Below are 12,754 nucleotides of genomic sequence, written 5' to 3' on the forward strand. Positions count from 1 at the left end.
GCTGCATTCCTAAGCCAACTGTTCCAGCCGTTAACTACTCTTGCTATTAAAAAGGCACACATCCAGGCTGGATTTATCCAGCTCCAGCTTTGTACAGTCAGGTCCTGCTGCATCCATCCCTGCTGTGGGATGAAGCAGACTATGCTCAGGTTTAAGCTGTAGGGATGACATTGTGAATCACTGCAAGCTTTCTCTTCTCAAATCGTCTTGGAAATTGAGAAGATTTATGAATGGACAAATTCATTGAGAGCAGCTTTTGCAAGAGAACAGCCAGAATAGCCCACCCACCCTCTTCTGATGAAGTACTTCTGTAGTTTTTTGGGCTTTTTTTATTGTCTGAGTGATTTGTTTTGCTTTTAATCTGGTGGCTCTCAGAACACAAGGATGAGGAGATGCCGCTAAAGATGCGTTGCACTCCGAGCTCTCTCTTAGCACACAGCCGTGTAATTCTGTGCATCAAAGCAGCAGCCTGTGTCACATCCAGCACAGCCACTGAACAATGTCCCTTTAGAAAGGGCACCGGGTGAGAGTAGCTTTATGACACTATTGATTTATCCTGTGCCTGCAGTTAAAAACTATACCCAGACAGACAATAAAAATAACTGCTCTAACCATATAACAGCTTCCTGCTACTAAAATGGATTTTACACTTAAAGTCATGGAGGGCTTTTCTTTCTTTCTCTTTTAAGTCTCAATTACTTTTTCTTGTTGTTTTTTTTTTTCTTGTTTTTCTTTTTTAATAAATGGAAATACAGAATTTTGAGAGCTGTTTCAATGCTGATGTTTTCCTTTTCTTCTGACACCCTCAGTCCTATTTTTTTTTATTTTTAAAGGATTATTTCCCTGTCACACGGTTGTGTTGCAATTGCACCCCATAACCAGGTATTAATCAGGCCAGATATTTTAATGCAGCCTTCCTGCATGCAGGAATATGCAGTTGGAGTGGTAATCTGGAGGGGATTTACCGTATAAAATCAAATTGATTACGGTCTTTGTGGTCAATTGGATGTGCAGGGATTGATGTTCTATCATTAGATTCAAACTTGAAAATAATATCAAAAGCAACAGGATCATCCCCCCCCAGAAAACCTCTTCTAATTCAAAGGACCCCACTGGAGGGACAGGGATGCAGATTGAGATTTATGCAATTTATCTTTGCTGCCCTGAAACTGGTGTTTAAACAAGTTGCTAGCAAGTTTGTGTGCCAGCATGTGCTGGGAAAAACAGCTCAGAAGAGGGAAAATGAGAGTGAATCTGCTTTCCAAGTACCAGCCGCTTCCTATTGTTTTTATGATTCAGGAGACATTGCCTGAATGACACATAATGTGAGATACTGTAGTGTGGTCTCCTGTCCCTGGAGACGCTCACAGAAATTAAATGATTGTGCTGGTGGGGATTTTGTAAAAGCAAACAAACAGTGCAATAAATGAACATAAATCCACAAAACATTGGTAGGAAAATCAAGATTTGGCTCTTAACTGGGGGGTTTTCTTCCACATCTTAAGAGGAATTAATCACCTTGTTTTAAATCAAGGAATATGTCTTCAAGATATGCTTTTATTTTAACCTGCAAAACACACTAACAGGACTTCTTACACATCCAACCAATTGGTTTGGAGTTGCTATGGGACCCCTACACAAAGCCAGCATTGTTGGCTCCCTGTATGGCAGCACAACTCAAGAGCAGATCCCACAGGATCCATCTTTTCCCTGTTCATTGCAGGGCAGTAGGACTAGGTGACCTTTAACAGTCCCTTCCAACTCAAATGATTCAATAATTCTGTATTTCTATGATCTTTAAAGGAGACTCATCATCCATCACAGCAAGCTTCACCTGGGCTCCATCAGCCTTCGATGAGAGCTTGACATCTCTAAATAAAGAGATAACTGGGAGCAGGATTTCTCCTTGCAAGTCCTCACTGCTCTGCAATGCTGAAATAAATCCTTATGGGGGAGTGATCCCTTCTGGTGCTTTTCAAAGCCTGCTCTTGAGAGTAGCAGATATATTTATATTGGAGGTGGGTTGCTAAGCACAGAAACTACTACATAGGAGCTAGGCACAACAAACCCGCTCCCCAGGTTTGACTCTATGCTCAAATACAGCTACGTGGGTGTAGATGGCTGTGTAGCTCAATAATTGTGATAGCACATAAATCCTGAGCAGGAATTTATTTAAGGTAGCTATGGCTCCTGAGAGTTTGCACTATGAAGATGCTCAACTGGGGCTGTGCGGAAGCAATAAGGAGGCTGCTGTGCTTCATCCTGAAAGGAAGACATTCTGCACGCCTGCTGGTATAGGTGAGAATGCAGGTGCTACTCAGGAGATGGAGTGGGGATAACAGGCCACAAAGCAACCTGGCTTAAAGGGGAAAAGGCCACGTCCCACGTGGTGCAGTCCCATGCCACAGACTGATCTCACTTACAGAGCGTGAGTGCTCACAAACTTATGCCAACATCACATCTTTGAATTTGCACAGTTCTGGGATTTCATGCTATATCCAGGAGGTTGTTTTGACATATGTTCCTAGAAGATTGAACAAATGTCTTCTGCCTCATTTCATTTCCCCCCTCCAAGACTGGCAAAAGAGCAGCAAAGAATCTGTATGTGCCGCATCACTCTGTGCTTCCAGCTGGATATTACTTCTGGGGAAGAAACTGGCTCAAAAGAACAAGATGGAGGTAAGCCTGGGAGATCTGAGGGGATGCTGCTGCCTGTAGCTCAATGAGCTGGTCTTTGGGAAGTGTTCTCAGAGCTCACCAGTTCACCAGTGGGATGCCAATTGCCAAGTGCTGCTATCAGTTGATTAAAACACTGCCTGCCAGCTTCCTGCTTGATAAAACTAAGTACGATCTGATTGGGAATTCTCAAATCCATTACAGAATGGCTAGTCCATCACTTAAATCAGCACACATCACTTTGCTATAAATCATCAGCATACTCTGTTAATATACGTGCAGCAGCTAAACCCTGACAGTCCATCAAACCACCCTCGAGTGCCAGATTCTAGGGGGTGGGAAGCATACTGAGCTTCAAACCACAAGGGTTTCCTGTTGTTCCTTGCTCAGCTGGGTGAAGGTCATTTCCTCTCTTCACTCCTGCAGAAGGAACTCAACTCTCAACCCTTGAAGATACAGCAGCAGCCCCTGCAAGGAGCCCTATCCTGCACAGCCACACCAGCTTGGTAAGGTCACTCCCTCCAAAGAGAGATGCAGTCGTGTTATTTATCTGTTCTGCATGCTGTAGCACTGCCAGTAGAAGAAAGGGGCATGCTGTCACTACATCGAGGATAACCCACTAACTGGTTGGGAAGCTTTAAGAAAAACAAACAAACCACAAACAAAACACATCTCCCTTGATGCCTCTTTTGGGGCTTTTTAATCTGCTGAGTTGGAGGTGGGTGCCCAACTCCAGATATACATTAGTGTTTGCACATCAGCTGCAATGTATTCTTGATCATCACAATGTGATAGATGGAAGCATAACACAAAGTGCTGTGGGCCCCTTGCTATCAAAGTAACAACAAAGATATACCAGAAGAGGACATGAACTACAGCAGAAAGGCGAAGTTTTAGCACCTTAACTTCTTAGAATTTTAGAGATCTTGGGGAATGGAGCAAAAGGATGCAAAAGCTTCTAGAGGGAGTGAGCAATAAAACTGGGAGGCCATTCATTATTGATCACCTGAGCAGCAGATTAAAATGAAAGGAGATGTTAGGAAGGTAGTAAGTCCCAATCATAGGAATTCTCCAGTAATGCTCCAACAATTCTAGCCTCTAATTCCACCATTCCCCTTCTGTATCCTTCCTTTTACCTTCTCTCTCTTCCATGCCACTCCTTCTGTTCTCCTTCTCCATTCTTTTACATTGCAATTAAACACTCTAACATTAACTCAACGTACAGGCAACATAGCATTTCTATGCAAAATAACAATACATGTTTTTTTCTCTGGTGTAAAATCAGTGTAACGCTGTATCTGGTCTCAACGCATTTTATTTACAAGAAAACATGTAAGCAGGAGACAAATATCTTTTGTTTGCACTGTTTCAGAAGCATAGACTACAATATTAGGGGTATTTCATACCCCCTTTTGCATTGCTGAAAGTCTGGGAAGTCTCAGCAGAAGTGAGACTGGAATAGGTGGTAATAAAGCAGAGATTCACAGGCATAGTTTCTTCATTTATGCTAACACAAAGCAAAAGGACAAAAGAGGCTCCCCAAATTCTGCCCCTGAGGTCCAAATTTGAATATATATTTTTAAAGCTGGCCAAGCAACTGAAATTAAGCCTCACATAATTAAGTTCCCGTAATTTGAACGGAATGTAGTCCTGGGAAAGTTAGCAGTATGGAAAAACAATGGCAAAGCAGGTACATTGAATTTTTGGTGCCATTCCTGTCACATCAGAAGTCCACAAAGAGGAAATTTAGGGTAAGTCAAGAGTTCTCAGTCTCTGGTGTGCAGACCCCAGATGTCCATGGGCTAAACCCAACAAGCAGCTGGCCGGGTGGTGTGCTCCCACCTGAAGATCTCTTTGGGCTTTCTCTAGAGGAATGTGATGCTGCCCCAAAGTCTCTGTTCCTCAAAAGCACCACTTTCTTCTTCTTGAATGTATGTAGCATTGCTCTCTGGTCCTCATACCCGCCAGCAGTCCTGGCTTACCTCCTGCTGCTGAAGAAACTTTTGGCCTCCTCATGGTGCAGATTTATAAGCAGTGTGATCTCTTCTCAGTCCAGACGTCACCACTCCAGGTCTTCTGGGAGACTAAGGTTGGAAATTGGAAAAGGGATCACAAAACGTGATAAAAGTAGAAAAAAAATAAGGAGAGCAACAAGAAGGAACAGCTACAGAAGATGGAACAGTTAATGAATAGAAAGGATAATGAGCCAGAAGACTTGGTGGAAGAAGGAAGAATGGCAGTAGCAAGAACTGCCAGACACCAACAAAAAAAGGCATCACACAAAGCATTTGATCCTTTTTGTAGAACAAGCTCCACTCCAGGGTGGGATGGACGCTCACAGTGGGTTGACAGCACTTCTCTTGCAAAGGAGTGTTACATACACCCCAGGGAACTTCACGGTAGCATGGCTCGCCCTTGGGATCACAGCTGAATGTCCCACCAAGTTCTGATTTGCTTTTGGAGAGAGCTCCCTAGTGGATCTCCTCGTTCTCCAAAAAGGCTCTGGAGCTGAACTACTGCCCCCCCAAAAAAGTGGAGACAACCAGAGGACTAGTGTAAAAGGCAAGAGAGGCAAAGCTACTGCCAGTAACCTTATATAGACTAAAAATATGAGGGGGAAAAAAAAACAAACACCAAAAACTAAGAAATATGCTGAAAATAACAGACGGTTTTTGCTTTAGTTTGTTGTTTTTCTTCTTAATACTCTGCTATTTATTACTATTGTACCTTTAGCAGTTCCTAACAGCTAACATGAGTGAATGGTTCTCTGCTTAAAAGAGTACTGAAACACAGCTTGCCCAATGATGACCAAACTACATGGGAAGAACTACATATAATAAAACAAATGATTTATGAAGTTATTGTTTCCTAGGTTCTCACAAATAACCTTAGCTGGTGTTAATCATCCACCCTCTGCTTTGTGTTACCACCACGTAAAATAGGCTTTCTAAAGTGGCTATTGAGGGGCATAATCCTTCAGAAAGGATAGCTTCAAACAGAGAAAAGTAATTCTAGAATCTGAGCAAAACATGTGGCATTGTCCCTCCATGTGCATGGGAGGGTTCACTACGTAGAACTGAAAGGTACCAGTGCTATTATTCCCAGCTTGCAGTTCTGTCCTATGCCTTTGCAATGCTCTGGCAGTGTCACGTTTGAGGAAGACCGCTCTAGAACAGCAGATGCCTGCACCAGGACTTAGTGTCTTTCTGTATCTGAATTTATTGTTTTCCCTGAAAAAGCTCTTTGATCCTTTGGTGCTTCACCATTTGTCATGCTGTACCCTTGTCAGAAGGGAATGGTGGAACTTGAGACCTCCTTGTTGGATGTTTTTAGGTGTAAGGTTCAGTCGGTTCCGTTTTAGCATACAGATGAGCTTTCTTGACCTTAACAAGTCTGCACTTTAAATAATGCTTAAATAGCATTCTAGTGGGTCGCACGCAGTTTACTTACAGAAACTACAAGGATATCAGGCAGCTTTTCAACTCATATATCAAAGATAAAGAGACTTACACATAAAAGGGTGAATTATTTTGATTTGTAGTTTTCAAGCTACTACACATTCACCAACATAAATGCTCCTTCATCTCTGGTTTCTGATAGTTCATATCATGTTCAGTGGCCCAGATTTTCAGAAGTGACAGTTCTGGATGCCAGTGTTTCTCACTGCCAACCCAAGGAGCCTTAAAGATGCCAGACATTGTTAAGATATTGCGCATCTTTGGAAAACAGTGTATTATTAACCTCTCTCAAACAAGACACCCTAAAGCAACAGCATGGAAAACCATGAGGTGGATTTTCCAGAGGGATAAAGTTATTTTCTTCACCACACCGTCCCTTCCACTGGGTTGCTCATGCCAATCCACACAGCATCAGCCTTTCCCCATCACCATTCAAATTCCCTACAGAGTCAAAATTGCCAGTCCTTTTCAATACTCTCAACTGATGACCATCCTATGCATCCTATAAGAAGAGCTCATTTCCTTAGCTTTATCAGCTTTTAATTTACTATCAAAGTCTTCTAAGGCTTGATTCTGGATAGCTAAAATCTATCTATATGGTATTTGAGGGAGAGGAGGGAGGAAACCCTATCCCATTATCCGCATTATCCAGTTCCCCTTGGATGCCTTCCACGTACTTGGAGGAGTAATGTCCCACTCTTAAGGCTTCACATTGCAGCCACTGCCTTTTTGGCAGAAGAAGGGTGGATGTGGCTCCCTTCAAAGTCAATCAGTGTAACTTTTTTAATCAATGTAGAAGGTCAGTACTGTACCGCCATCAAATAGAGTTGGGTACAATTCTCGCTGAGTCCTAAATGTTTATGGGGGGCTCAGGTTGCAGCGGGTGCTGGAAAAAGTCTTTTCTGGTACCTCAGCACATCTTCTATTCCTAGGACCTTCATAAGTGTTTAAGAACAAATAAGAAGTACATCCAGGCCTCTGAGAAACAATGAAGTACACAAAATGAAACTCTGGATTACACAAAACAGACTTTTGTGTTTCATTAAGGCTTTGAAGATATCCCATTTTTGCTCATGTTTTGAGTAAATTTAAAATTATTTCAAATTTCACATCAGAATAATCTACAAAATCTCAGTGGGGTCACAAAACATAAATCTGTATTTCATGGGACTGCCGATATGAGCAAGGCATGTGCAAAAACATTCAAAGTCAGGAAACAAAGCCTGTCCAAACAAGACTATCACCTCAAAATGCTGAATCTTTTAAGCCAGAGAATTATTCTCCCCCTATTAAAATTATTATTGCCACAACTGGAACTGGCTCCAAAGCCCACTAAAGTCAAGGGTAACATTTCCATTGATTTCCAAGGAGTCTGGATCGGATCCTAAATCACCTTGTCACACTGCAGCAAAACCCAACCTCACTGCAGTGAACATACCTGATTTTCTTACACTGCCTCTCCACCCATTTGAATGCACTGCAGGTACAGTCTGGGTTGTTTTAGTAAATAAATACTGTTTTATCAAAATCAACAAAGCTGAATACTGCTCCTTGTTATTAAGTTAGGACAACTAATGAACATGCCGTTTTCTTAAGAGCGTTCATCTGCTTTAATCAAATCCAAACACCAAAAATTCTTGTTCTATCAGCCTGGTATCTTCCTGCACAAGCATAGGCTGGGGCTGGCTAGGGGCAGATGAAATGAACAAGGATCTCATGCTATTTTTTCTTGGAGGTACATAGGCTTCTTTTACAGCTAAGAACAGTTCAACAGAACCTGGTTAGATAATGGCCTGACAGCTTCTGTGTATGGAAGAAAGAAAGAAGGAAAGGAAAAAAGCTGGACGGCAAGAAGAGAAGATAGAAGAAAGGAGTGATGAAAAGCTTCATTTCACAAAACCCTTCTTTAACCTCTTGCCTCCTCTTAAAAAAATCATCCACCTAAAATTAAAATCATCTCCATACACTGCTCAGATTCTTTTCTTAGGAGGTTCCGCAATGTGAATTGCCATTTGCACTAAGAAGTAATTTTGAAAATAAGACATGGAGATTCTCTTTTCCCTCAGCAAATCAAAACAGAAGTCTACATTTGAGAGGAATTTCTGGGAAGAACAGAAAATCCCATGGAGCTGGTACTGAAGTAGGTGCCCTAAACAAGCCTACAAGAGCATAATGAAGCAATGATTTATTGTGTGCTATGCAACTCTCACTGCTGTGCAGTATGTTGCAAGAACAAGCAAAAGGGAGAGGCAGCAGTCATACAGCCTCCTCCTCATGTGCTTCTGGATATTACCGGAATGACTGTGTGACACTGAGACATGGATGCAGCCACACTGAATTGCATCTCAGAGTTAGAGCTGCACCATCTCCCCACCTAAGAAAAGAAATAAAAAACTACATTTGGATACTGTGAAGATTTGCTTAAATACCAAATGTAATTTGGATTGGATGCGTTATTGCTCTATTTGCACAAGAGGGATTTTCTGGAATGTTTTCATCAGGAGGTGAAATCCTGTATCTTCCAAAGTCAATGGCAAAGCTTCCCATGAGTTCAAAAAGAGCAGCATTCTACCCACTCCATTTAAAATGCATTAATAACTTGTTACAGATAGGAAATTCTGCACACAAACACAGTTATAAGAAAATCTTGGTCCGAAAGAATTACAATCAATTAAATGAGGAGCAGAAACATGCAACACAACTGGTATTGCACCAACCAATTACAGCAGTCAATCAATTAATTTGCAATTAGTTGTGCTTTTTTTACAATTTAAAATTCACTTGGTTTCTTGTAATGACTGCTGGATTGCTTGCAGTTCTGCCCAAGTTTCTCCCATTTCTTTAATTTAATTAAAAAAATAATAATAAAAATCACTGCAACTAAGAGCGAGTCTTCAAATGTGTTTGGTGAGTTATTTATAATAAATAAATGTGAAAAAAATTACCTGCAGACTACTTATGCTCCCCCCCTCAACACGCACACAAAAAGGCTAAATCAGTGAAATAAATTAATTGCTATGAATTATTCAGCTCTACCTGTGGCAATGAAAAATAGCAAGAGCATTAGATTTCTTCTTTGTGTACTAAGCCTCTAATTTATAGAGAATGCATATTAATAAAACACAGGATATTCATCAATATTCAAGTCACTGGCTGCCTGGCTATTTAATCTAAAATTACCAGCCAGCTCAAAACTCTTACTAGTTAATCATGCCATCTAAGCTATTCCGATATTGATGGTTAACATTAATTGCCCAACTGCCATTTATAAAATCCTCTCCTACATCTTCCTTTCGCCTAGTGAAGCCCTTCAGTGTGCTTAACTTTAGGAAGAAGCTGAAGAACGCCAGTTCATCCAGCCATTCTACAGCCCCAACGGTTGGTTGTTTTGCATGAAAAGGTGTCATCTCCCACTGTGTTTTTGCATCTCTGCTGCACACACTAACTCCACAGCCAAAAATAGCTATACCTGTGGGCGCAAAGAGGATATAAAGAGAAATCCTAGCTCTGCTGCAGTCAGACCTTTGACTTCCATGGCATCAGGGTTTCATCACAATCAATACACATCAATGCACCACAAAGGACTGCCCAAATTCCCTTACCATACTAGGTCTTGGATCCTTAAATCTTGTTGAAAATCGGCCTCCAACTCTCGTAATAATCACCTTAGCTAGCTAGCTCTACATCATATAGGCTCAAGCTCAAGAAGTTTATCATAGCAGTAAGAATTGCTGATGGAGTGGATGTCAGTATCCTAAAGCAATTTAGGCTAATGCCAACCTTGAGCCAATCTTGATATTCATCACCTACAGCTTTTCCTCATTCTTCTATCATTTTATTAGCGTAATCAGATTAAAGCAAAACAAGAAGCAAAGAGAAAAACTTTCAGCTATTTTAACCAAAACATTCTGACCTTGGAGGCTAAGATCTTGCCAACATTATTTATTGAGTAAAGAAATTCCCTTTCTCTGTTCCCTGGAATAGAGACATGTTTTCTGAGTTTTGTCAGTTTGTCCCCCTGGAATTCAATTCAGCAGCAATTCAGCGCTTGTTCCCTTCCATTATCTGAGGGCTGCTTGTGAGCTCTTCCTAGCTGGGTAAGACACATGGTGGTGTTTCTCTTCCCCGATTGCTCCAGCACCAAAGCATGCTCCTGGCCTTGGGACTTATGTAAGTGTTGCCATCCACCACAGCCATGTCAATAAGAACTTGAACCTGAATGTTTGCGGAAAGCAAACACGAGAAGTGCAATAGCAGAGTCTATCCCAATCCATTTCAAAATTCTGGTAAATATTTGTGAGCAGTGTTTTGTAGCGTTCGTACAGCTCCCATTGGCAATTAAACTCTGCTTCAAAATACACGGAGGCTCTCAGTGAATTCCAAGCTGCCGAAAGGTAACAACACACTGACAGCAGAGAGAAAATGATGACTGCAGAGTGAAACGCAGCCTCGGAACAAGCAAAGACTAAATAAACTCTCAGCATACCTTGGTAATTCTTTGTGGCTCGAGCCTTGTCTGAACAGGGCTTTCACCAATGGTAGAAAACCAGGATTAAATTAAATTTAAAGATCATTCTTCTGAAAAGAATTTCTATAATGCTTTGGCTGGGCATTGTGTTTTTCTAACTAATGTTTACATAGTTTGACCAATTTTCACTTCTTTGCTTGAGCCGAAACTATTAATTAAGCTATTTAAAAATTAAATTGAGTATATGCCTCCTTTGGACTGGATCTCAGGCTTCATTTAATTGCTGGTTCTCGTGCTGGGTTTGGCTACAAGGGTGTGTGAATCTGCCTCGATTTGGAAATTAAATTTACAAATACATTTCATACAGGCTACAAAATTGAGTAAAATGCCAAAGACATGCCCTGTTTTAATTGTTCGGAATATATCCCTGTGATATTAAAAACGACAACTGCAATAAACACAGGGATATGAGCCCGGTGTAGCTGACTGCAGAGAACTGTGTGCATCCGTAAATGGCTTAGCTGGAGTTAGAGGCATAAAACAAATGTTTGATTTTGTGAGCATGAAAACATTCACACATTTCTTGTGATTTATATACAGTAATCATGCTGGATTTTCAAGTGGAAAGGGTGCCTAGAAATTACTGATAAAGGGTCATCTCTATCGTTCTATTTGCAACTAATATAATGCAAGGCTTCCTGTCTTAGGGGGGCCCAATGTGCATACCAAAGTCTGATTTAGATTTTCCCGTTGAACGGCTTTCCTGTATAGAAATTTCATGAAGACACGCTGATCCTTTAAACTTCAGTGTTGATGCTGAAATTATGCTGTGTGTCAAAATTACATCAAACAACCGCACTTATTTCCACCAGAAAAATTTGATTATTTCACTCTCATTTACATTACATTTTTTCCCAACTATAATGCTGACTTGGAAATTCCCTTAGGTCTGGACACACGAAGTACACTTTTCCAGTAGAAAGAAAGCTTTCATTATATTTCTGACTTTTTTTTTTCCTCCTTGATTTGAATGCTATAATTGGATTGGAGAGATATTTATTGCGAACTTCATGTTTTGCCAGGCTCTGCGAGCAGCATCTTTTAATTTCTCTTTTCAATGAACCTTTTGACTTGATAAAAGTGGCTCTAAGGTATTTTTACAAAAGAGGCCAACAGAGCTGGTTCATTTTAAAACCCTCTCTTTAAAGTATCTCATTTCCTTATTATTTCTTAATAGCGGCACAATCCCGCAATGTCATAAAGAATGCCGCAGTTGACTTCAGTGGGATCAGGATCACTCCTTACCATAATTAGTTCTATACTTCAAAATATTAGAGGTCATTTTATTTTTCTTTTTTTCCATCTGAGGAAACATTTTGTGTAAAAAATAAGAATAAAAATTACATAAATATATATTTTCAAGGGTGTCTGTCAGTATAATAAGCTACATGCATTCCAGTTGCTACAACTTATGCCTCTAATGATGTTTTCCTCTTCTCATTTACTGCAAACTTTTAATGTGAGTTTTTACAGCTGTTTACTCAGTTATCTTTAATATTCCCTTAATATCAAGCAGAAACAGAACTGAGTAAAATCCATCTGGTTATAACACACACCATCTATAAAGTTGTTCTGCTCATCCAAAGTGACTTTTTTTTCCCACTGGGTTCAAATGAGATGAAATTATAATATTTTGAAATACTGTTCATACTGTACAGAGATTAACACACTTGTAATTAATAATAAGTTTAAAATATTATGACGCCTCAGGAGAAATCAAAGGACCTAATGCCAATCAGCCCTACTGTCAGGGATGGGCTGAATCCCACTGCATTAATTATGCTTTTCAGCACAGCTGACTCTCTGAGCTGGGGTAGGGGGGGAAAGCTGTGCCCCAGTCCACACCAGGGAGTGAGCACACTGCTCTGACGCTCCTTTTGAGAGGCTCCTTCAGGATCTGCAAGAGCAAAGGGCTGGGAGCCCATCTCACAAGGAGAAAATAGCTGAGCACTCACTCCCTGGTCACAGACTCTCAGTCCACCCTGCTGTGAAGCATCTGAATGAAATGGTCTGGGGCCAGCAACAACTTGACCCTGAGCAGCTATGGGCAGAGCAGTATGTCTGGCCATGCCCTGGGAGCAGGAGAGAAATG

General features: G+C 40.9%; 1 protein-coding gene across 2 annotated transcripts in view; it reads right to left on the bottom strand.

The window, feature by feature from the left end:
- Positions 1-12,754, bottom strand: part of MAF (MAF bZIP transcription factor) — a 157,091-nt gene that overhangs the window by 99,041 nt on the left and 45,296 nt on the right. The window contains exon 3 of one of the 2 annotated variants that reach the window (XM_015874119.3): positions 3,974-4,760. The exons of the other annotated variant lie outside the window; for it this stretch is intronic. The gene's annotated coding sequence lies outside the window, so the exon portion shown is untranslated. Of the gene's footprint in view, positions 1-3,973; positions 4,761-12,754 lie in introns of those variants that run through there. 2 annotated transcript variants of the gene reach the window in all.

Source organism: Coturnix japonica, chromosome 6 (assembly GCF_054131305.1).
Source record: "Coturnix japonica strain WE chromosome 6, WE-NBRP24, whole genome shotgun sequence".
Lineage (NCBI taxonomy): Eukaryota > Metazoa > Chordata > Aves > Galliformes > Phasianidae > Coturnix > Coturnix japonica.